General features: G+C 42.5%; 1 protein-coding gene across 1 annotated transcript in view; it reads left to right on the top strand.

The window, feature by feature from the left end:
- Positions 1 to 1,029: 1,029 nt before the first annotated feature.
- The window catches only part of LOC112071510 (galactose-3-O-sulfotransferase 2-like), a 57,845-nt gene continuing 36,288 nt past the window's right edge, over positions 1,030 to 22,586 (top strand). The window contains exon 1 of the mRNA XM_024138957.2: positions 1,030 to 1,367. The gene's annotated coding sequence lies outside the window, so the exon portion shown is untranslated. The remainder of the gene's footprint in view (positions 1,368 to 22,586) is intronic.

Below are 22,586 nucleotides of genomic sequence, written 5' to 3'. Positions count from 1 at the left end.
AACAAAAAATTAGAAGTGCCGATACGGCCGTAACATATCATACTAAATGGAGTGTCTCGGATTTACATACAGAATAATATGAGATGTTCTGAAACCAGGTTGCTTTAACCCCTACCCCCTAGCCTAGCTAACATTAGCCACCTAGCTAACGTTACCCTTAGCCACCCAGTTAATGTTACCCACAACAAATTGTAACTTGTAACGTATCATACATTTTGCAAATTCGTAATATATTATTTGAAATCGATGATGGACATCCACAAATGAATACATAACATACGAAACGTAACGTAACATTCATAATTAGAGTGTTTTTGGGTTTACATTTACTATGTTACGTCTACCCATGAGTCCAGGTTGCTCATTCATTCGGGCCCAGAAAGTTTGTTCTCATGTGGGGCTCATGGTTTCATTCTCCTGCGCCAGCGCGAGAGGAGCATGTATGAATGGAGCGTTTGTTTTCTGCGGAATATAATGCTTGGCGAACAGATGGGGGTTGGAGGAAGAGGAACAGGGACAGATAGACCATGACACAAGAGCTTGGATGCTGACTTGTGCCCAACTTCTCTTGACTGACTGCATGGAGTCTCTCTAGTCTAGCCTACATCCATTTAAAAACGTTTTTACAAGGCTTTGAATTGTTAAGCCTAAATATTTTTGGCCAAGCACCAGAGTTGCCATTATTGTTTGAATTAAACAGATAGCCTTTACTTTAAGGACTATATCACTCCATTGACTTAGGCCCCTACTAAATAAATATTTTAAAAGTTTGATTTTATAGGAGAGAAAGGTAGCTTTTTGACCTCGGCCAGCTCTTTCATAATGTTAAATATCTCACAAATAAAGATACAGCACGCGAGCTTGCATGACTGATGACTTCACACGCACACACACACGCACTCTCACTCAAACACACTCTATGGTCACAGCCTACTTGTGAAGTAGAGAGAAGGGAAGCAGGCAGCAGTGACAGACTGGTCTGGTATAGAGGGAGAGAGGGAGGGATAAGAGGAGGAGAGTGGGGGAAGGGTTGATTGTTAGAGCAAGTAGGCTGCTGAGGAGAGAGGACTTCAGAAGCAGTGCACTCTACAAGAAAATATGCTGTCTGGTTGAAATCTATTGGATTTTCAGATGTTAACGTTAGGATACACGTTTAGCGAACTTTATGAACACATTCGCGGTTGTTCCTTGTAGTTCTTGGAAGTGTGAGTACTAGGTACGAACTCGCTAGACTTGAGATGAGTTAGCGGTATACTGGCCGTTAGCTAGTTTAAGAAGTAAAGATTATTTCATAGAAAGGGTTGGCAATATCGAGGAAAATCCTCGTCCAGACATTGGCAAGAAAATTCCACTTAACGACCTATCGGGTGAGTAAAGTGTCTGCATAACAATGGTGCATACTTTATGAATTATGGTTGGAAAAATATTGATATGAACTTTTGCACAGATCTTGCTAGCCATGTGGATCCACAATGGACAGACTGGTAATTCACGTCGCTAATAATAATTTTTGGGAGATTTTTTTTTAGAAAACACATCACGTTCACACGAGAAATTATTCAGCTAACTCTCCATAAGCGGGCTAGCTAGCTACTTTGCACTAAACAGTCGTATTTTGTTGGATTCATTTTCGTACTGGTCCCCCGTGGGAATCGAACCCAAAACCCTGGCGTTGCAAGCCCCTTGCCATACCAACTAAGTCATACAGTTGTATTAGTTAACTATATAAACATCACTAAGTCTTGTATAATTGGGTTTTTAACAATGATAACTATAGTATTTGAGGCTCAGACGCATCACATCAGGTAGTCGATAAACATTGGTGAATCGATCGGTCACTGACTAGGCTACAAGACAACGGGGGACTATATGGGGTTATCCCCCGTTTTCGAACTCGTTCTGGGCAGTAGACAGCTTATGGCCAGGGTTTTGACCAATCAGTTGGGCTAATCTAGTTTAGGCTGATCCTATGGCTCAGTATATCTAGGTATACGTGTTGTTGTGGTCCCTGGTGAAGGTTCTCAGTAAACTGCTTAAGTAAGCATTTTGACATGTTTACATTTAGCCTTCTCGTGATAGCATAGGATGGTTACGATACAACTCAGGTCTTCACCCGTGTCATTTTCGTTGGACAAGAATGCACACAATATTGTTTTGTTCCTTCCTCCTTGAGTACTGATTTGATTTAGGCCATTTTAAACAAAGCAGCTGTTTTACACTGTAAAGTAGGCCTATGTGTAACTAAATTGGAATGTCAACCATTTTTATTGCAATTGATAAACTTTCTTTATGTTGAACATAACCCTAATTCAATTTCACTCTATCAACCACGTCAAATAGTCTCCATTTTAGTACTAATGTTATTACTAGTTTATTAAACAGTTATAAACACACTGAAGTAGGCTCTTTCAGCAATATATATATATATATATATATATATATTTAATGCATTTAGGCAATGACATTGGTTGACATTTGCCAGCAGAAAAAACATCAATATTTTTGTGAAGTATCTGACAGCCATTTGATGTGTTCAATGAGGCATTGTATCATGTGGTTTACATTATATAATGTTCATACTGGGTGGGGGCTTGGAGCCGAGGCGCCCTAAACAGTCAAATCAATAGACTGGCCCTGGCTCCGCCTCCACCAGTGGCTCTCAACAGTGCTTTTTCATAATAAAAAAAAATAAAAAAAGTAACCTTACTTAACTAGTCAAGTCAGTTCAGAACAAATTCCCTACACCGGCCAAACCCGGATGACGCTGGGCCAATTGTGCGCCGCCCTATGGGACTCCCAATCACGGCCGGTTGTGATACAGCCTGGATTATAGAGATACTAGTTATGGTCATAGACATAGAAATATTTTTTATAGCTAATAGTGATAAATATCTCTAGCTATAGAAATATAACTCCTAGAGACTGTCTGACATGGTATATGGAGGGGTGAACGTTGAGTGATGATACATGAACATATAGTCAAAAGTAGTGGTCCCCTTTGGGATACCACTTCAGTCGCTAGCTAGGCTGTTAATCTATCACATGATACTCTCTCTGGCCACCTTATAGACATTGAATAGATCGATACACATTCATTTCTCTGTCAAAGAGTCTCTACAACCACTCCCCTGCTTCCAATAGAGTGTAGCCTACATCTGGTCTGTAGTAGTAAGGATACTGACTGACCCTTCAGTGCTGAGACATGGTTTAGATTAGTGTAAATCACCCCTGCTGCCCCAGGACAAGACTAACACACCTCATTGAACTCATCAAAGGCTTTATGATTAGGTGATTAAGTGTGTTTACAGCTCGAGATGGAACTCTAGAACACTGGTTTGGAATATAATTAGATGAATTAGATCCCTCTCTCTCTCTCTCTCTCTCTCTCTCCCTAGCTCTCTCTCACAGTTTTTCTCTTTCTCTCGGTCGATCTCTCTGCCCTACTGAAAATGTCACAATCTGTTAACCTTCCACCCTGTCCTGTACTGTCTCTTGTACTCTCCTCAGCCTGTGAGCCACACTACAGTACACACACACACACACACACACACACACACACACACACACACACACACACACACACACACACACACACACACACACACACACACACACACACACACACACACGACACACACCACACACACACACACACACACACACACACACACACACACAGACAGACAGACGGACAGACGGACAGAAACAGGCAGAAACAGGCAGGCATAAATCTTTTTAAAAAGTTGAAACTTTATATGACAGTCATTATTGACATTTTTTATTGAAATTCAATTATCCATTTAGTCTATTTTAAAGCACTTTTTGGTTTATTTTCTCTAGTAGTAATTTGTATTTTTGCAAATTTGGAGAATGAAACCCCTACTTGTTTGCACACTATCTCAGTGTTTCTAGTTACCTTTTGGCCATCCCTAACAGATGGAGGGCAATTTGCTGGGACAACACTTGCAACCTATAGCGAGCTTATGCACTCTATATTCATAATTGTGTAATGAAGGTTCAGTAGATACCAACATATCGGTTGCCTATGGGCCTATCTGAAGTCTTACAACCTGTCAAACAACAGCTCTCATGACTCTCATAAATACAATCAATCACAGATAGTTTACTAGTTCACTGGTGGGGACCAGGGTAAAGAAATAAACACTTGAGGCATTCAGATTAGCCTTACAGATCTGAGTGATCATTATCTCCACCCACATGGCACCTTTTCCTCCTCCACAGATGCTTATTGTGAGGGAGGGAAGGAGGAAAGGAGAAGGGTGGAAGGTCTGGGGTGCATCCCAAATGGSACCCTATTCCCTATATATTGCACTACTTTTGACCAGAGCTCAATGGGGCCTGGTCAAAAGTAGTGCACTATATAGGGAATAGGGTGCCATTTGGGATAGAGCACTGGGCAGCTGGTGTGTTGGGGCTTAGAGCCTAGGGGCCATTCTCTGCCAAGGACCAGCTACAGTTAAACGATTAGTGGCTTTAAAGCTAAATATATCTTCAGCCTCAGGACCTAAGGTCTTCCTTCCCTAAGCCAGATCTGGGTTCGAATAGTATTAGAAAGATAAAATAACTTTATCTGTGCTCGATTGAGCTTGATGACACAAATGGAACCAATGGAATAGTCCACAAAAATCCCGAAGTGCAAACTCCATGTAACGGCAGCCTTCCTCCTCTTCGTCTGAAGAGGAGGAACCAAGACGCAGCGTAGCTCGTGTTCAACATGTTTTTAATAAACGAGACGAAACTGTGAACACTTACAAATAACAAAATAACAAACGTGGCAAACCGAAACAGCCCTATCTGGTGCAGAGAAAACACAGAGACAGGAAACAACCACCCACAAAATCCCAACACACAACAAGCCACCTATATATGATTCCCAATCAGAGACAACACAAAACACCTGCCTCTGATTGAGAACCATATTAGGCCAAACATAGAAACAGACAAACTAGACACACAACATAGAATGCCCACCCAGCTCACGTCCTGACCAACACCAAAACAAGCAAAACACACAAGAACTATGGTCAGAACGTGACACTCCAACCCTGGCAGAGTTGCCATTCCAGGAAAGATTTTAAATACCGTTTGAACCCCTAAGCTTCCACTAGTGCACACAATGGAGGATGGCTAAGACAGTAACTGTAGCGACGATAACTAGGAAGTCACTGTGAGTGACACCTCCGGCTGACACGATTGTGTGAACTAGTTCATAATTTTGAGTTGACGACACACGCATAGACACACACGCAAGAATGTCAACTCTGCCGAGTCATGTTTAAATCTATCACTCGCTCTGTCTCTACGAGAAGTTCAGGGTCAATGTTAAGGGACCGCAATCAGATTGGTTGGTCATGTGCTTTGGGCTCTTGATGCGTTGTTATCCTACAATTTAATTTAGCTCCATTTAGCTACGTCTATTCTATTCTATTGTTATCTCCGTTATGAACAAGGGCTTTTCTGATCCACACTATAGGCCTAAGGAATCATAAGGACAAACGTCTCCAAATTAACCCAATAGTACTATAATGCCTCCAAATGAACCCTATAGTACTATACTGTCTCCAAATTAATCCTACCTACACTACCCTGTCTGATTGGCATGCCAATGGGTCACTTGAGGAAATAGGTTAATGCTATGTATGCTTTTGAATGGAGGTAATGTATTCATGTTTACCATCCATTCTAGGGTTGAAAAGATTATGCTAGTTTTCACAAAATTCCCACCTTTTCTGGAAATTGGAGGATTGGAGGATTTCTGGAATGTCTTCTTATTCCCTCCTGATTCCGGGAACCTCCTGATTCCAGGAATTGTCCAACCAGGATTTCTGTAAAATCTGAGAATAGGCCTTACCCAAGAAAAAACAATGAATTTGATTCTGATAGCTCGATTACTTTACTTAAAACTTCCTATGGCTGGGGGCAGTATTGAGTAGCTTGGATGAATAAGGTGCCAAGAGTAAACTGCCTGCTACTCAGTCCCAGAAGCTAAGATATGCATATTATCAGTAGATTTGGATAGAAAACACTCTGAAGTTTCTAAAACTGTTTGAATGATGTCTGTGAGTATAACAGAACTCATATGGCAGGCAAAAACCTGAGAAAAAATCCAACCAGGAAGTGGGAAATCTGAGGTTTGTAGGTTTGCCTATCCAATATACAGTGTCTATGGGGTCATATTGCACTTCATCAGGCTTCCACTAGATGCCAACAGTCTTTAGAACCTTGTTTGATGCTTCTACTGTGAGGGAGGGGGGAATGGGAGCTGTTTGAGTCAGGGCTCTGGCAGAGTGCCACGAGCTCACTCAGGCGCGCCCCGGTGAGAGTTAGCTGCGTTCCATCGCATTTCTACAGACAAAGGAATTCTCCGGTTGAAACATTATTGAAGATTTATGTTAAAAACATCCTAAAGATTGATTCTATACATCGTTTGACATGTTTCTACGAACTGTAATGGAATTTTTTGACTTTTTGTCTGGCCTGCGCGTCATCAATTTGGATTTTGGAACTAAACGCGCGAACAAAAAGGAGGTATATGGACATAAATTATGGACGTTATCGAACAAAACAAACATTTATTGTGGAACTGGGATTCCTGGGAGTGCATTCTGATGAAGATCATCAAAGGTAAGTGAATATTTATAATGCTATTTCTGACTTCTGTTGACTCCACAACATGGCGGATATCTGTATGGCTTGTTTTGGTCTCTGAGCGTTGTACTCAGATTATAGCATGGTGTGCTTTTTCCGTAAAGTTTTTTTGAAATCTGACACAGCGGTTGCATTAAGGAGAAGTTCATCTAAAGTTCCATGTGTAATACTTGTATCTTTTATCAATGTTTATTATGAGTATTTCTGTAAATTGATGTGGCTCTCTATATTTTTGGATATAAATATGAACTTTATCGAATAAAACATACATGTATTGTGTAACATGAAGTCCTATGAGTGTCATCTGATGAAGACCATCAAAGGTTAGTGATTAATTTTATCTCTATTTCTGCTTTTTGTGACTCCTCTCTTTGGCTGGAAAAATGGCTGTGTTTTTCTGTGACTAGGTACTGACCTTACATAATCGTTTGGTGTGCTTTCGTCGTAAAGCCTTTTTGAAATCGGACATTGTGGTGGGATTAACAACAAGTTTATCTTTAAAATGGTGTAAAATACTTGTATGTTTGAGGAATTTTAATTATGAGATTTCTGTTGTTTTGAATTTGGCGCCCTGCACTTTCACTGGCTGTTGTCAAGTCGATCCCGTTAACGGGATCTCAGCCATAAGAAGTTTTAAATAGTCTCGCTCTTAGCGAAAACCTGTATACTAAGATGCTTTCCTTCTAGTAACTCAGACCGTAACGTTATGACTATAACTACAGTTCTCTGAAGGAGGGAAACGAGGTACAACATACTATGGGCTGTCGCACTCTCGCAAATGAAATGCCCCATGTTCCTGTAGGAACATAAGCACTGACAAGGAACCAGCCCTTTATCTTGGCACCAGAGCTCAAACGCTTGCCACTTTATACGCCTACAGCCCCCCGCCCTTGCAGACTGAATAGTAGCAATAACGTTCGGAGTGTTTTAACTTGTAATGGGTTACAGAGTTAATGTTTACAGTTAATTAATTGAGCTGTGTCTAAAGATATTTTCTTTACAGTTAATTACATATGTAATTGTATTAGAATTTGTGTGATGGAGATTGAGAGAACTACATACATATTTCTGTTGTATTGGTTGGTATTGGATTACACTATTGACTGCAGGTACCAGAATGCCTTGCAACAGGTAGTAGAAAAAAAAGGTGACAAGTGATTATCCTGACTTTCGCTAGCAACTTTGTTTTATTGTTTTGTAGAATCTAAAGTTGTTAAATGTAACATGAACAAGTATTATTACTAAAATAAGCTTTCATTTCACAACCCAACGTCCCGAGTCTTTACTTTGAAGATAGTTATTCTATACGGAGGTAACCCTCTAGCCATCAGATTGGCCCTCTCAGGGGCCAGGCCCATAGGAACCAAATCCCATTGCCTGCCAAACCTGCCCTTGCGCCTGGGACAACAAATCCCTGCGCAACTGGAGTTGCCACTGGTGTCCTCTTAAAAGGTGAATGATCTCTGTGAAACGAGGTTGCTTTGGCCAATGGGGAGCCACAAGAATTAACAACAATCCCTCCAGGCGTACCCTCTTCACGTGGGTGCTCAGTGTGTCATTTCCCATTMAAGTACTCAAGTCCCTCATCGAGAGAAACAGATGACAAAGCACGCTTCCTTGCGATCCGTAATGATCTACTTCGGCCCTACCTAACATTTCCCATATCTGTGAGACCACCCAGGGTTCAGCCATAGTAGTACGGTGCCCCTGGATCAAATTAGAGTTAAGTGCCTTGCTCAAGGGCACATCGACAGATGTTCACATAGTCGGCTCGGATATTCAAACCAGCAAAATTCCGGTTACTGGCCCAATGCTCTAGGGCCCCACCTGGATAGAATATCCTTAGGAGGGAGAGAGACTGAGTCCCTCACCGTCTGTTGATATTTGCCACCACCGCCATAAGTATTGCTAGTTCTGACCAGCACAAGCCGGCCTGACAAAGGCGGGAGGAAGCGCCCCAGCGCCAGCTACACGGTTAGGAGCTCCAGGTAATTGATATGCAGCCACTGTCCATTCCCTCCCGAATTGAGCTGTCATCGTACGTTACACCCACCCTCAGGGGTGCCTCAGCTGGCTCGTCAGGGCTTCCATGCCTTAGCTTGCTCGAGAGGTTTTCTTGCCTCGGTTGGCTCGGCTGGCTCCCATCCCACTTCATGCCTCASCCGGCTTGTCGGGCTCCCACACCTCAGCCGGCTCATCAGGCTCTCATCCCATGTCATGCCTCATCCGACTCGTCGACGCTCCCACACTTTAGCCGGCTCGTCGGGCTCCCACGCCTCATGCGGCTCGTCGGGCTCCCACGCCTCCGCCGGTTCGTCGAGGATGGCTCGTTGTCAGGCTCAAAAAGCCTCAAATTTGCCCCGATGGCGACCACTTTTTCAACCCAGGTCAGCCTGTTGCGTGCTTTGGTGTGTGTGTATTCCCAAACAAGGTCCAGTTACACTCTGAGGGAGCTGATGTTGGTGCGATTTGGAGGATGATGGAGGCAACAGGGGAAAGAGCCTCAGATCCACCAGGTGGCTAATGAGATATGTTGGCACGATTGCCATATTGCATCTCCATCCCAAAGCCCTTGCTTGGAAGTGTACTTTGCCAGACTGCCAAGAACCTTGCCCTCATCCAGGCCTAGGTGGCGAGACACGGTAGTAATGCCAGCATTCTTGGGGTCCAACATGTACGCTGGGCTTCAGGCAGAAGTCTTCACGCTTTTTTATGTATTTTATACCTCCATGTGCTCGCCAGAGGTAGCCTGACTGCCATTAGGTACCGAGATGAGATCCTCAGACCCCTTGTGAGACCATATGCTGACACATGCACATTTGTGGCCTGCTGGAGGTCATTTTGCAGGGCTCTGGCAGTGCTCCTCCTTGCACAAAGGCGGAGGTAGCGGTCCTGCTGCTGGGTTGTTGACCTCCTACGGCCTCCTCCACGTCTCCTGATGTACTGGCCTGTCTCCTGGTAGCGCCTCCATGCTCTGGACACTACGCTGACAGACACAGCAAACCTTCTTGCCACAGCTCGCATTGATGTGCCATCCTGGATGAGCTGCATTACCTGAGCCACTTGTGTGGGTTGTAGACTCCGTCTCATGCTACCACTAGAGTGAAAGCACCGCCAGCATTCAAAAGTGACCAAAACATCAGCCAGGAAGCATAGGAACTGAGAAGTGGTCTGTGGTCACCACCTGCAGAACCACTCCTTTATTGGGGGTGTCTTGCTAATTGCCTATAATTTCCACCTGTTGTCTATTCCATTTGCACAACAGCATGTGAAATTTATTGTCAATCAGTGTTGCTTCCTAAGTGGACAGTTTGATTTCACAGAAGTGTGATTGACTTGGAGTTACATTGTGTTGTTTAAGTGTTCCCTTTATTTTTTTGAGCAGTGTATTTACTAGTGAACAAAAAATAATGTATGTCATATAAAATATCTTCACCCAACCCAGTATTGTAATTAAAACTTACCACACTGTAGTAGTGTTGGCTCAATAGCATCTCATTAGTGTGCAAGATCTTGAGAATCAGCTGTACATGTGATGGAAGAGTGCACTGCACATGTGATGGAAGAATGTACTGTGCATGCAGAGGGTTGCAATTCCATTGAATTTGGGATAGTTTAACTGAAATATACCACAAGACCTAGAATTGCCTGATGTGTATCCCACAAAAAAGGTCCACTCTTATAAGCTAACTTTTTTGATGAATTTAAGCAAAGTTCCCAAAATTAACTTCCCATGTGAAATCTATAGATTAGAGCCTAATGAATTCATTTCAGTTGACTGATATCCTTATATGAATTGTAACTCAGTACAATCGTAGAAATTGTTGCATGTTGCATTTATATTTTTTCCCAGTGTATTATCTTTTGAATTGAATTGACTTACTGTGTGAGGTGAAGAAAAAATGACTGAGAGCTGGGCACTTTCTTACATTTGACATTTGCGAGAAACAGGCCAGGTACTTCTATGCGTTCTCAGGCACGAGTGCTCCGTAAACATTAACAGGACAGAGAAATCAGACACATGGCATGAGATAAACCAAAACTTGTTTCTCACAAGCGTAGCAGGTTGTGAACTCTGCAAACAATGTTTCCACTCCGAATGAGAATGGTAAATTACTGTATTTACAAACGGTAGGCTACCACATGGGTATTCATAAAAGTGCAAAGCCGACACTGTATAGCCTAGGCTACTATTCTATTTTGCGGGTATAGGAGGGCGAGTCTATGAATTAAGAAAAGATTCCATATAAAATGATACATGCCAGGTTGGAGAAGATTGGCACATTGTCCATTGATACAACATTAGTACATTATAGGCCTCAGAGCCAAAACAACCTTGTCGACTGCTGTTGAATAATTAATGACATATCCAACCTTTTTTAAAAGAAGACCAATTTATTGATTTACTAGCAAGCAATGAAAACCCGCATTGTATAAAAGAAAGTCCACACATCAAAGATTTGTTTTACTGAAGTGCCATGGCCTATAGCTCTCTACACTCCCGGACATCTAGCGGATTCATAGTTGTGGGAAGTAGGGGTGCTGAGGGTGCTGTAGCACCCCCTGAAAAATCAGGAATAATTTTTTTGTTGTTGCAGCAACTCCACCCTCAAACTACTTCCCGCGGCTATGAGCGGATTAGTTGCTATAGCAACAAAGGACAGTTGGAAAGTAGAAAGTACTTTAATATACAGACAAAGTTAGCAAAACAATGGCTTATAATCATTAGTAAACAATCCTGCTATTAGGTCAAGTTTATCTATATGAAAATAAAGGTAATAAAACATTTTTTAAATCCTACAATTAATGTAGCCCTATTTAAACGGTTTTGACGGTTATTTTAATTTCATGACGGTCTTCATCCATAACCGTCAGTTACACGGTTATTCAATTACCGTCACAGCCCTAGCTTCCATGAGACTGTATAGCCTGGATGAACCCCGGGCCCTTATGGACACAGGGGGGTCTGGCAATGGCTGACCAAACGTGGGGGCACTGACGTCACAGTAATGCTTTTGTGGCGGGTGGCGCACCGGTCGCTCAGACCCGCACTAAGGCCCCTCGCTCTGGGGGTTACCCGAGCCAAGTGCTCGGAGGCTGCTTCCTCATCGGAGGTGCCCGCAGGATGCTTTCTCCCTTCAACTCTAGGAATTGGAAATAGGAATGGGATTGCCATAATGCCAGGGGAAAGCTAGTAAGCTTAATTTGACGGAAGTTGTGTATGCTAGCCGACGTTAGCCATGTTGAGGCTTCTAGTCTAATCTAGGCTAGCTAGCCTCTTGAAAGTAGTACGGTCCGTTTAGATCAAGAGAGAAATTATGGTGTAGATATTGGGGTCGGACGAACAGTAGATGAGTCCCCCCCTTTTTTCCCTACATTTTAAAACGCACTTCCTGCATTTATACACAGTTTAAAATGAATTATGACTCTCTGGGGGGTATTTTGAAAACACAGTGTAAGGTAAGTGGAAGGATATGTGGAAGCCCCCCCCCCCCCACAATATATGTAAATATTTTTTTTTTTAGGGAAAACATTTCAACACATTTTGCCATGGGGCAGAGAGAAACATTTGCAGTTTTATGATGCTATGCTACACATTTTCTCATGAGTTTGAGATTTTTTTTGCAGTTTTAAGACCAATTTCCTGCAATTCTACACATTGTACCATGGGGCTGAGATAATTTTTGTTGTTGTTTTATAGCTCATCTCATGCTATTCTTCACATTTTTCATGAGGAGGATTTTTTCCCCTCAGTTTTGAAGCAAATTTTCTGCTACTCTACACATTTTGCCACGAGGCTGAGAGAAAATGTTGCCGTTGTAACTGTCCAGTGAAAATCTCATATTCTATTAACTCTGACTCATCCTATGCTTGTATTTGTGACTAAAGAATAAATTGGAGAAAAAACATGTAAAAAACCCCTCAAACTATCTCAAACAGACCATTTAAAAAATCCTGCCTTTTTCCTCATAGAGGATGGCCAATCAGTCTACTCGCATTAATTTTTTTAATGACCCGGTATACGCCCACACCATTCTGTTGTTGGGGAACATCCACACCATTCCAACACGGAAAAGCTGCTTTTTAACATAATTAATTAAAAACATTTGAAAGGAAATATTCATAGAAATCTATTTAATAGAAATCTGGAAACACTGGACAGTTTCTTCAAAGGTCGACTTTGGGAAAAAATGCTAAATGAATGGCTTTAAACGGTATAACTGATCAATGCACCATCATAGGTCATTTAATGCTTAACCCCAAAAATGGATGAACAAGATATTCGTTACTGATCTCTACAGCTTCCATTCAAAAACAAATCCTGTGAAATGACGTCAACACATACTGGAGGAGTTACTGGCTAGCTACAAGTGGCTAGCTTAGCTAACAACCTAGCCAAGGCGGTCCGGGCGTATGACTAGAATGACACATCAATGAACCACCAAAGGCACACCGCATTTCTGTTTGAAAATGGAGAAAGAGGAGGAGTTGGACCGTTTTTTGTTCCAAAAGTTGACAGTTAAAGCTAATTTCTGGTCATGGGTGCACCTCAGCCACGCTCAAGGTCCTAAACGATATCATAATCGCCATCAATAAGAGACATTACTGTGCAGCCGTATTCATCGACCTGGCTAAGGCTTTCGACTCTGTCAATCACCACATTCTTATCGGCAGACTAAACAGCCTTGGTTTCTCAAATAACTGCCTCGCCTGGTTCACCAACTACTTCTCAGACAGAGTTCAGTGTTTCAAATCGGAGGGCATGTTGTCCGGACCTCTGCCAGTCTCTATGGGGGTGCCACAGGTTTCAATTCTCGGGCTGACTCTCTTCTATGTATACATCAATGATGTCGCTCTTGCTGCTGGTGACTCTCTGATCCACCTCTACGCAGACGACACCATTCTGTATACTTCTGGCCCTTCTTTGGACACTGTATTAACTAACCTCCAGACGTGCTTCGATGCCATACAACTATTTTTCCGTTGCCTCCAACTGCTCTTAAATGCAAGTAAAACTAAATGCATGCTCTTCAACCGATTGCTGCCCGCACCTGCCCGCCCGTCCAGCATCACTACTCTGGACGGTTCTGACTTAGAATATGTGAACAACTACAAATACCTAGGTGTCTGGTTAGACTGTAAACTCTCCTTCCAGTCTCACATTAAGCATCTCCAATCCAAAATTAAATCTGGAATCGTCTTCCTATTTCGCAACAAAGCATCCTTCACTCATGCTGCCAAACATACCCTCGTAAAACTAACCATCCTACCGATCCTCGACTTCGGCGATGTCATTTACAAAATAGCCTCCAACACTCTACTCAACAAATTGGATACAGTCTATCACAGTGCCATCCGTTTTGTCACCAAAGCCCCATATACTACCCACCATTGCGACCTGTATGCTCTCGTTGGCTGGCCCTCGCTTCATACTCGTCGCCTAACCCACTGGCTCCGGGTCATCTGCAATTCTCTGCTAGGTAAAGCCCCGCCTTATCTCAGCTCACTGGTCACCATAGCAGCACCCACCTGTAGCACACGCTCCAGCAGGTATATCTCACTAGTCACCCCCAAAGCCAATTCCTCTTTTGGCCGCTTTTCCTTCCAGTTCTCTGCTGCCAATGACTGGAACGAACTGCAAAAATCACTGAAGCTGGAGACTCATATCTCCCTCACTAGCTTTAAGCACCAGCTGTCAGAGCAGCTCACAGATCACTGCACCTGTACATAGCCCATCTATAATATAGCCCATCCAACTACCCCATACTGTATTTATTTATTTATCTTGCTCCTTTGCACCCCAGTATCTCTACTTGCAAATTCATCTTCTGCACATCAATCACTCCAGTGTTTAATTGGTATATTGTAATTACTTTGCTACCATGGCCTATTTATTGCCTTATCTCCCTTATCTTCCCTCATTTGCACACACTGTATATAGATTTTTTTTTACTGTATTATTGACTGTATGTTTGTTTATTCCATGTGTAACTGTGTGTTGTTGTATGTGTCGATCTGCTTTGCTTTATTCTTGGCCAGGTCGCAGTTGTAAATGAGAAATTGTTCTCAACTAGCCTACCTGGTTAAATAAAGGTGAAATAAATAAAATAAAATACAATTTCCTGCAATTTTGCCATTGTGTTCATATGCTATCTGGGGGGCCCCCAAGCAACGTAACGCTAGATACGTATACTAAACAAGAGAGCTACCCCAGCAATTCCACCGTTAGGAAGCCAGAATAGCTAGCAGTTGCTAGCTCAACTCTGAGAGTTAGCCAAACTGGCTAGCATGCTATGCAGCGCTTGGTCTCAAAAGTCTATGTAGGACCAGATCACTGAGGTGGGACCCGGACCCTTCTGGGAAGAGGCAAGCACAGGCGGTGGGGGGATACCCACAGAACCTGGTCGCTCTCGCTCTTTGAGTAGCCTCCCGTAACCAGCGACAGAGAGCACAGGAGCCGGGAGACATTCAACCCAACCAAAGTCCAAATGCATCTCCGCGTCCTACTCAAACTCGCCGAGGTACGGGCAACTGGGAGAGGAAGTTACTATCGGAAACACCAAGCTCCCTAGATAATGCTACCCGATAGTCAATAGAACCTGCGCCACGGACTAGCAGGGGAACAGTGCCCACGGTCCCCGAGCCTCGCACATTAACTGATATGAGCGAGAGCAGCCTGATCATGCACAGAGCCGAGACATACTGGACAAAAAACMTTAGCTTCTTTTAATTCATTGGGACATGGTCGCAAACCCCAACCAGACTTGTTAGCCTTTGTCATTTCGGTCTAGTTAGACAATCTTACTTATTGCTATAGCCAGGCCAAGCAATCTGAAGAATAACTAATTGTTTGTGTTTAAGAAACGTATGAGAACCATACAAACTTCAACACACAACGTCCAGGGGGTGAGCACGCTCTACCACTAAGGGACAGTTTAGTTGGTTCAAAATTCCAAAGGCACTGAGCTAACTTTGTTGCAGGTGCATGCATGTTGTGTTGTAAATGTGAACATGAGTTAAAACCACCACTTCAGATTAATCAGACGTTTTTTTCAGACGTTTTTTCTTGCACTATACCCAATGATTATGAAAACTTACTTGATAGGTCGGACGTCCTCATTGTGGTTTTATAGACATTTTTAATGCATTTTATGTACACACTTTATTAGAATACTTATGAAATGCACATTGTTATATTTGGTAACACTTGCTTATTTTCCCTCGACTCCAATCCCTTTCGTCGCATTGAACGGATGTGGGTGGTGCAATGTCTACGTGTAAGGGTGCATATTATAAAACACTCACAAAAGCTCTGTGGATGGTCTTGAGGCCGATACATGAAGCTTAATAAAGAGCAGTGATACTATCAAGAGCAGTGTGCGGGTTTCTTAGTTTTTCACAGTTTAGTTGGTGCAACGTAAGACAGTCTCGTGTTCCAGTTGTTTGTTTTAGTAGAGTGAATCCTTCTTGTTCATGTGTGCAGCAGTGAGTGCATACTTGCATGTGGCTGGGTACACATTGCTGACAGCAGCAGTATACAATTACTGAACAGCAGCAGTAGGAAATAAGAGCCGTGGTCAGTTCCCCCAATGATTGAAATGCATCCTATTGAAGATAACCTTTTGGATAGCCTTGCTGTCCATCTCATTCGCACTGAAATGCATCCTCAACTCTGCAATACTCTCAGTACAACAAGGGCCTGTTCATCATGGTGCAAACGTTGCAGAATATCCAGTTAGAAATGTATTGTATAGAACAGGGATAGCCTTGCTGTCCATCTCATTCGCACTAAAATGCATCCTCAACTCTGCAATACTCTCAGTACAACAAGGGCCTGTTCATCATGGTGCAAACGTTGCTGAATATCCAGATAGAAATATATTGAATAGAACAGGAGCCTCAGTGTAGAAAATTGCCCAGTTAGCACATAATGTTCTAAGAACCATATGTTTCTTAGTGCTTGGTGAGATTGTGGTTGTCCTATGGTTATTCTTCATGCATCCTTCCCACAACTTTCTGGGAATGGTGCAGGATAGTTGCTTGGCTTTGGAACATTCTCAGCACATTTAAGGAATTTGACAGAAACTATATTTTCTTGGTATTTCATTAGTTCAACAGAATGTTACCAAAAGTTCAAAAATGGTTACATTTCATTAACATTTTGGTAATGTTCTAGGAACGTTCTCTAGGTGGTTTGACATTGGGAATATTCTCAAATAGTTCTGTTGGAAGGTGAACCTTCACCCCATTCTGAGGTCCTGAGAGTTCTGGAGCAGGTTTTTATCAAGGATCTCTCTGTATTTTGCTTCGTTCATCTTTCCCTTGATCCTGACGAGTATCCCAGTCCATTGCGCTGAAAAATGTCCCCACAGCATAATGCTGCCACCACCATGCTTAACCTTAGGGATGGTGCCAGGTTTCCTCCAGACGTGACGCTTGTCATTCAGGCCAATGAGTTCAATCTGGGTTTCATCAGACCAGAGAATCTTGTTTCCCATGGTCTGAGAGTCTTTTGGTGCCTTTGGGCAAGCTCCAAGCGGGCTATCATTTTCCTTTTACTGAGGAGTGGCTTCCATCTAGCCTCTACCATAAAGGTCTGATTGGTGGAGTGCTGCAGAGATGGTTGTCCTTCTGGAAGGTTCTCCCATCTCCACAGAGGAACTCTAGAGCTCGATCAGAGTGACCGTCAAGTTCTTGGTTACCTCCTTGACCAAGGCCCTTCTCCCCTGATTGTTCAGTTTGGCCGGGCGGCCAGCTCTAGGAAGAGTCTTGGTGGTTCCAAACTATTTCCATTTAAGAATGGTGGAGGCCACTGTGGTCTTGGGGACCTTCAATGCTGCAGAATTGTTATGGTACCCTTCCCCGGATCTGTGCCTCGACACAATCCTGTCGCTCAAAGGACTATTCCTTCGACCTAATAGCTTGGTTTTTGCTTTGACATGCATTGTCAACTGTGGGACCTTATATAGACAGGTGTGTGAGCCTTTCCAAATCATGTCCAATCAATTGAATTTACCACAGGTGGACTCCAATCAAGTTGTGGAAACAGCTCAAGGATGATCAATGGAAACAGGATGCACCTGAGCTCAATTTCGAGTCGCATAGAAAAGGGTTACAAATACTTGCAGTACCAGTCAAAAGTTTGGACACACGTACTCATTCAAGTGTTTTTCTTTATTTTTACTATGTTCTACATTGTAAGGCATCAAAACTATGAAATAACACATATGGAATCATGTAGTAACCAAAAAAGTGTTAAACAAATCAAAATATATTTTAGTTTTGAGATTCTTCAAAGTAGCCACCCTTTGCTTTGATGACAGCTTTGCACATTCATGGCATTCTCTCAACCAGCTTCACTTGGAATGCTTTTCCAACAGTCTTGAAGGAGTTCCCACATATGCTGAGCACCTGTTGGCTGCTTTTCTTTCACTCTGCGGTCCAAATCATCCCAAACCATCTCAATTGGGTTGGTTGGGTGATTGTGGAGGCCAGGTCATCTGATGCATCACTCTCCTTCTTGGTCAAATAGCCCTTACACAACCTGGAGGTGTGTTGGGTCATTGTCCTGTTGAAAAACAAATGATAGTTCCACTAAGCACAAACCAGATGGGATGGCGTATCGCTGTAGAATGCTGTGGTAGCCATGCTGGTTAAGTGTGCCTTGAATTCTAAATAAATCACAGACAGTGTCACCAGCAAAGCACCCCCACACCATCACACCTCCTCCTCCATGCTTCACAGAGGGAACAACACATGCAGAGATCATCCGTTCACCTACTCTGCGTCTCACAAAGACACGGCAGTTGGAATAAAAATTCTCAAATTTGGACTCAGACTTAAGGACAGATTTCCACCGGTCAAATGTCCATTGCTCGTGTTTCTTGGCAGAAGCAACTCTCTTCTTCTTATTGGTGTCCTTCGACCATGAAGGCCTGATTCACGCAGTCTCCTCTGAACAGTTGATGTTGAGATGTGTCTGTTACTTGAACTCTGTGAAGCATTTATTTGGGCTGCAATTTCTGAGGTTGGTAACTCTAATGAACTTATCATCTGCAGCAGAGGTAACGCTGGGTCTTCCTTTCATCTCGCATGAGAGACAGTTTCATCATAGCGCTTAATGGTTTTTCTGACTGCACTTGAAGAAACTCAAAGTTTTTGACATTGTCCTGATTGATTGACCTTCATGTCTTAAAGTAATGATTGACTGTCATTTCTCTTTGCTTCTTTGAGCAGTTAAAAAAATAAAAACATAATACGGACTTGGTATTTTACCAAATAGGGCTATCTTCTGTATACCACCCCTACCATGTCACAATACATCTGATTGGCTCAAATGCATTAAGAAGGAAAGAAATTCCACAAATGAACATTTAACAAGGCACAGCTGTTAGTCGAAATGCATTCCAGGTTACTACCTCATGAAACTGGTTGTGAGAATGCCATGCGTGTGCGGAGCTGTTATCAAGTAAAAGGGTGGCTACTTTAAAGAATCTCAAATATAAAATATATTTTGATTTGTAATTTTTTGTGGGGGTTAATACATGGTTCCATATGTGTTATTTCATATTTTTGATGCCTTCAATAGTATTCTACAATGTGGAAATTAGTAAAAATAAAGAAAAACCCTGGAATGAGTAGGTGTGTCCAAACTTTTGACTGGTACTATATGTAAATAAGGTATATCTGTTTTAGAAATATTTTTATATATTGGTAAACATTTCTAAAAACCTGTTTTCGCTTCATCATTATGGGGTATTGTGTGTAGATTGCTGAGGAAATGTTTTTATATAATTAATTTAAAAATAAGGCTGTAATGTAACAAAATGTGGAAAAAGTCAAGGGGTCTGAATACTCACTGTATATGAGTCTCACCGTCTTGTCTGTCATGTATGCCTACAATTATAGGGAATGATATCTTCTGGTCTGGTCATTATATTTCTATCTGCAACATTCTGAATGTTTCACCCCAGGCCCTGGCTTGGAAAGTTCAAGGGTGCAACATTACAGGCTGTTCAGATATAAATGTGTTTGAGTCTGCTGCTCTATGTGTTACATTTCTATATGCAATCTCTATATTTTTCTATGTGCAGTAAGACGTTTCACTCCAGGCCCTATATGGCCAGCCACAGAGAGAAGACACCCTTCACTTGAAGTGATAACTGTCTGTTCTATTCATTATATTTCTATCTGTATTCTTCTGCAACGTTCTGAACATTTCAGTTCCCCAAGTACACCCCAGGCTCTGCTGAGACCTCTGTCGGAGACAGTATTCAAGTGTTAGAAGTCCTAACTCTATTCATTATATTTCTCTGTGCAGTGCTCTGAACGTTTCACCCCAGGCCCTGCACAGCCTGCACAGCTTGCCATGGCACGGAGACACACTTCAATAGAAGTGATAACGGCCTGCTTCCCCTCCATTATCACATTCCATTGCTTCCCGTTGAACTCTGCAGCGGCGAATTAGCGCCAAGTCCACTCTTTACTGCTACTGCTTGAACTGGAGGTTGTGCACTACTTTTGACCAGGGCCATAGGGCACATGTAGAAGTAGTGAACTTGTAAAAAGTAGTTAGACAAAGTTCTCTTGGATGTTCAGCATTCGAAGTGAGTGACAGAGACCGTTTGACTTCAAATCAAATCTGATTTTATTGGTCACATACAGTTGAAGTCGTAAGTTTACATACACCTTAGCCAGATACATTTAAACTCAGTTTTTCCCAATTCCTGACATTTAATCCGAGTAAAAATTCCCTGTCTTAGGTCAGTTAGGATCACCACTTTATTTTAAGAATGTTAAATGTCAGAATAATAGTAGAGAGAATGATTTATTTCAGATTTTATCTCTTTCATCACATTCCCAGTGGGTCAGAAGTTTACATACACTCAATTAGTATTTGGTAGCATTGCCTTTAAATTGTTTAACTTGGGTCAAATGTTTCGGGTAGCCTTCCACAAGCTTCCCACAGTAAGTTGGGTGAATTATGGCCCATTCCTCCTGACAGAGCTGGTGTAACTGAGTCAGGTTTGTAAGGTTTGTAGGCCTCCTTGCTCGCACACGCTTTTTCAGTTCTGATCACAAATGTTCTATTGGACTGAGGTAAGGGCTTTGTGATTGCCACTCTAATACCTTGACTTTGTTGTCCTTAAGCCATTATGCCACAACTTTGGAAGTATGCTTGGGGTCATTGTCCATTTGGAAGACCCATTTGCGACCAAGCTTTAACTTCCTGACTGATGTCTTGAGATGTTGCTTCAATATATACACATAATTTTCCTCCCTCATGATGCCATCTATTTTGTGATGTGCACCAGCCCCTCCTGCAGCAAAACACCCCCACAACATGATGCTGCCACCCCCGTGCTTCACGGTTGGGATGGTTGTCCTTCGGGTTGCAAGCCTCCCCCTTTTTCCTCCAAACATAACATGGTCATTATGGCCAAACAGTTCTATTTTTGTTCATCAGACCAGAGGACATTTCTCCAAAAAGTACGATCTTTGTCCCATGTGCAGTTGCAAACCGTAGTCTGGCTTTTTTATGCCGGTTTTGGAGCAGTGGCTCTTCCTTGCTGAGCGGCCTTTCAGGTTTATGTTGATATAGGACTCGTTTTACTGTGGATATAGATACTTTTGTACCTGTTTCCTCCAGCATTTTCACAAGTCCTTTTCTGTTGTTCTGGGATTGATTTGCACTTTTCGCACCAAAGTACGTTCATCTCTAGGAGACAGAACGCGTCTCTTTCCTGAGCGGTATGACGGCTGCGTGGGCCATGTTTATAACTTGCGTACTGTTGTTTGTACAGATGAACGTGGTACCTTCAGGCGTTTGGAAATTTCTCCCAAGGATGAAACAGACTTGTGGAGGTCTACAATTGTTTTTCTGAGGTCTTGGCTGATTTCTTTGATTTTCCCATGATGTCAAGCAAAGAGGCACTGAGTTTGAAGGTAGGCCTTGAAATACATCTACAGGTACACCTCCAATTGACTCAAATGATGTCAGTTAGCCTATCAGAAGCTTCTAAACCATGATATAATTTTCTGGAAATTTCCAGCTGTTTAAAAGGCACAGTCATGTTAGTGTATGTAAACTTCTGACCCACTGGAATTGTGATACAGTGAATTATAAGTGAAATAATCTGTCTGTAAACAATTGTTGGATAATTACTTGTGTCATGCACAAAGTAGATGTCCTAACCGACTTGCCAAAACTATATTTTGTTAACAAAAATTTGTGGAGTGGTTGACAAACGAGTTTTAATGACTCCAACCTAAGTGTATGTAAACTTCTGACTTCAACTGTACAGTCGTGCCAAAAGTTTTGAGAATGACACAATTATTAATTTTCACAAAGTCTGCTGCCTCAGGTTGTATGATGGCAATTTGCATATACTCCAGAATGTTACGAAGAGTGATCAGATGAATTGCAATTAATTTCCAAGTCCCTCTTTGCCATGCAAATTAACTGAATCCCCCAAAAACATTTCCACTGCATTTCAGCCCTGCCACAAAAGGACCAGCTGACATCATGTCAGTGATTCTCTCGTTAACACAGGTGTGAGTGTGTTGACGAGGACAGGGCTGGAGATCACTCTGCCATGCTGATTGAGTTCGAATAACAGTCTGGAAGCTTCAAAAGGAGGGTGGTGCTTGGAATCATTGTTCTTCCTCTGTCAGTCATGGTTACCTGCAAGGAAACACGTGCAGTCATCATTGCTTTGCACAAAAAAGGGCTTCACAGGCAAGGATATTTCTGCCAGTAAGATTGCACCTAAATCAACCATATATCGGATCATCAAGAACTTCAAGGAGAGCGGTTCAATTGTTGTGAAGAAGGCTTCAGGGCGCCGAAGAAAGTCCAGCAAGCGCCAGAACCGTCTCCTAAAGTTGATTCAGCTGCCGGACCGGGGCACCAGCAG

Source organism: Salvelinus sp. IW2-2015, unplaced genomic scaffold (genome assembly GCF_002910315.2).
Source record: "Salvelinus sp. IW2-2015 unplaced genomic scaffold, ASM291031v2 Un_scaffold1627, whole genome shotgun sequence".
Lineage (NCBI taxonomy): Eukaryota > Metazoa > Chordata > Actinopteri > Salmoniformes > Salmonidae > Salvelinus > Salvelinus sp. IW2-2015.
This window is presented reverse-complemented; position numbering and strand designations above follow the sequence as displayed.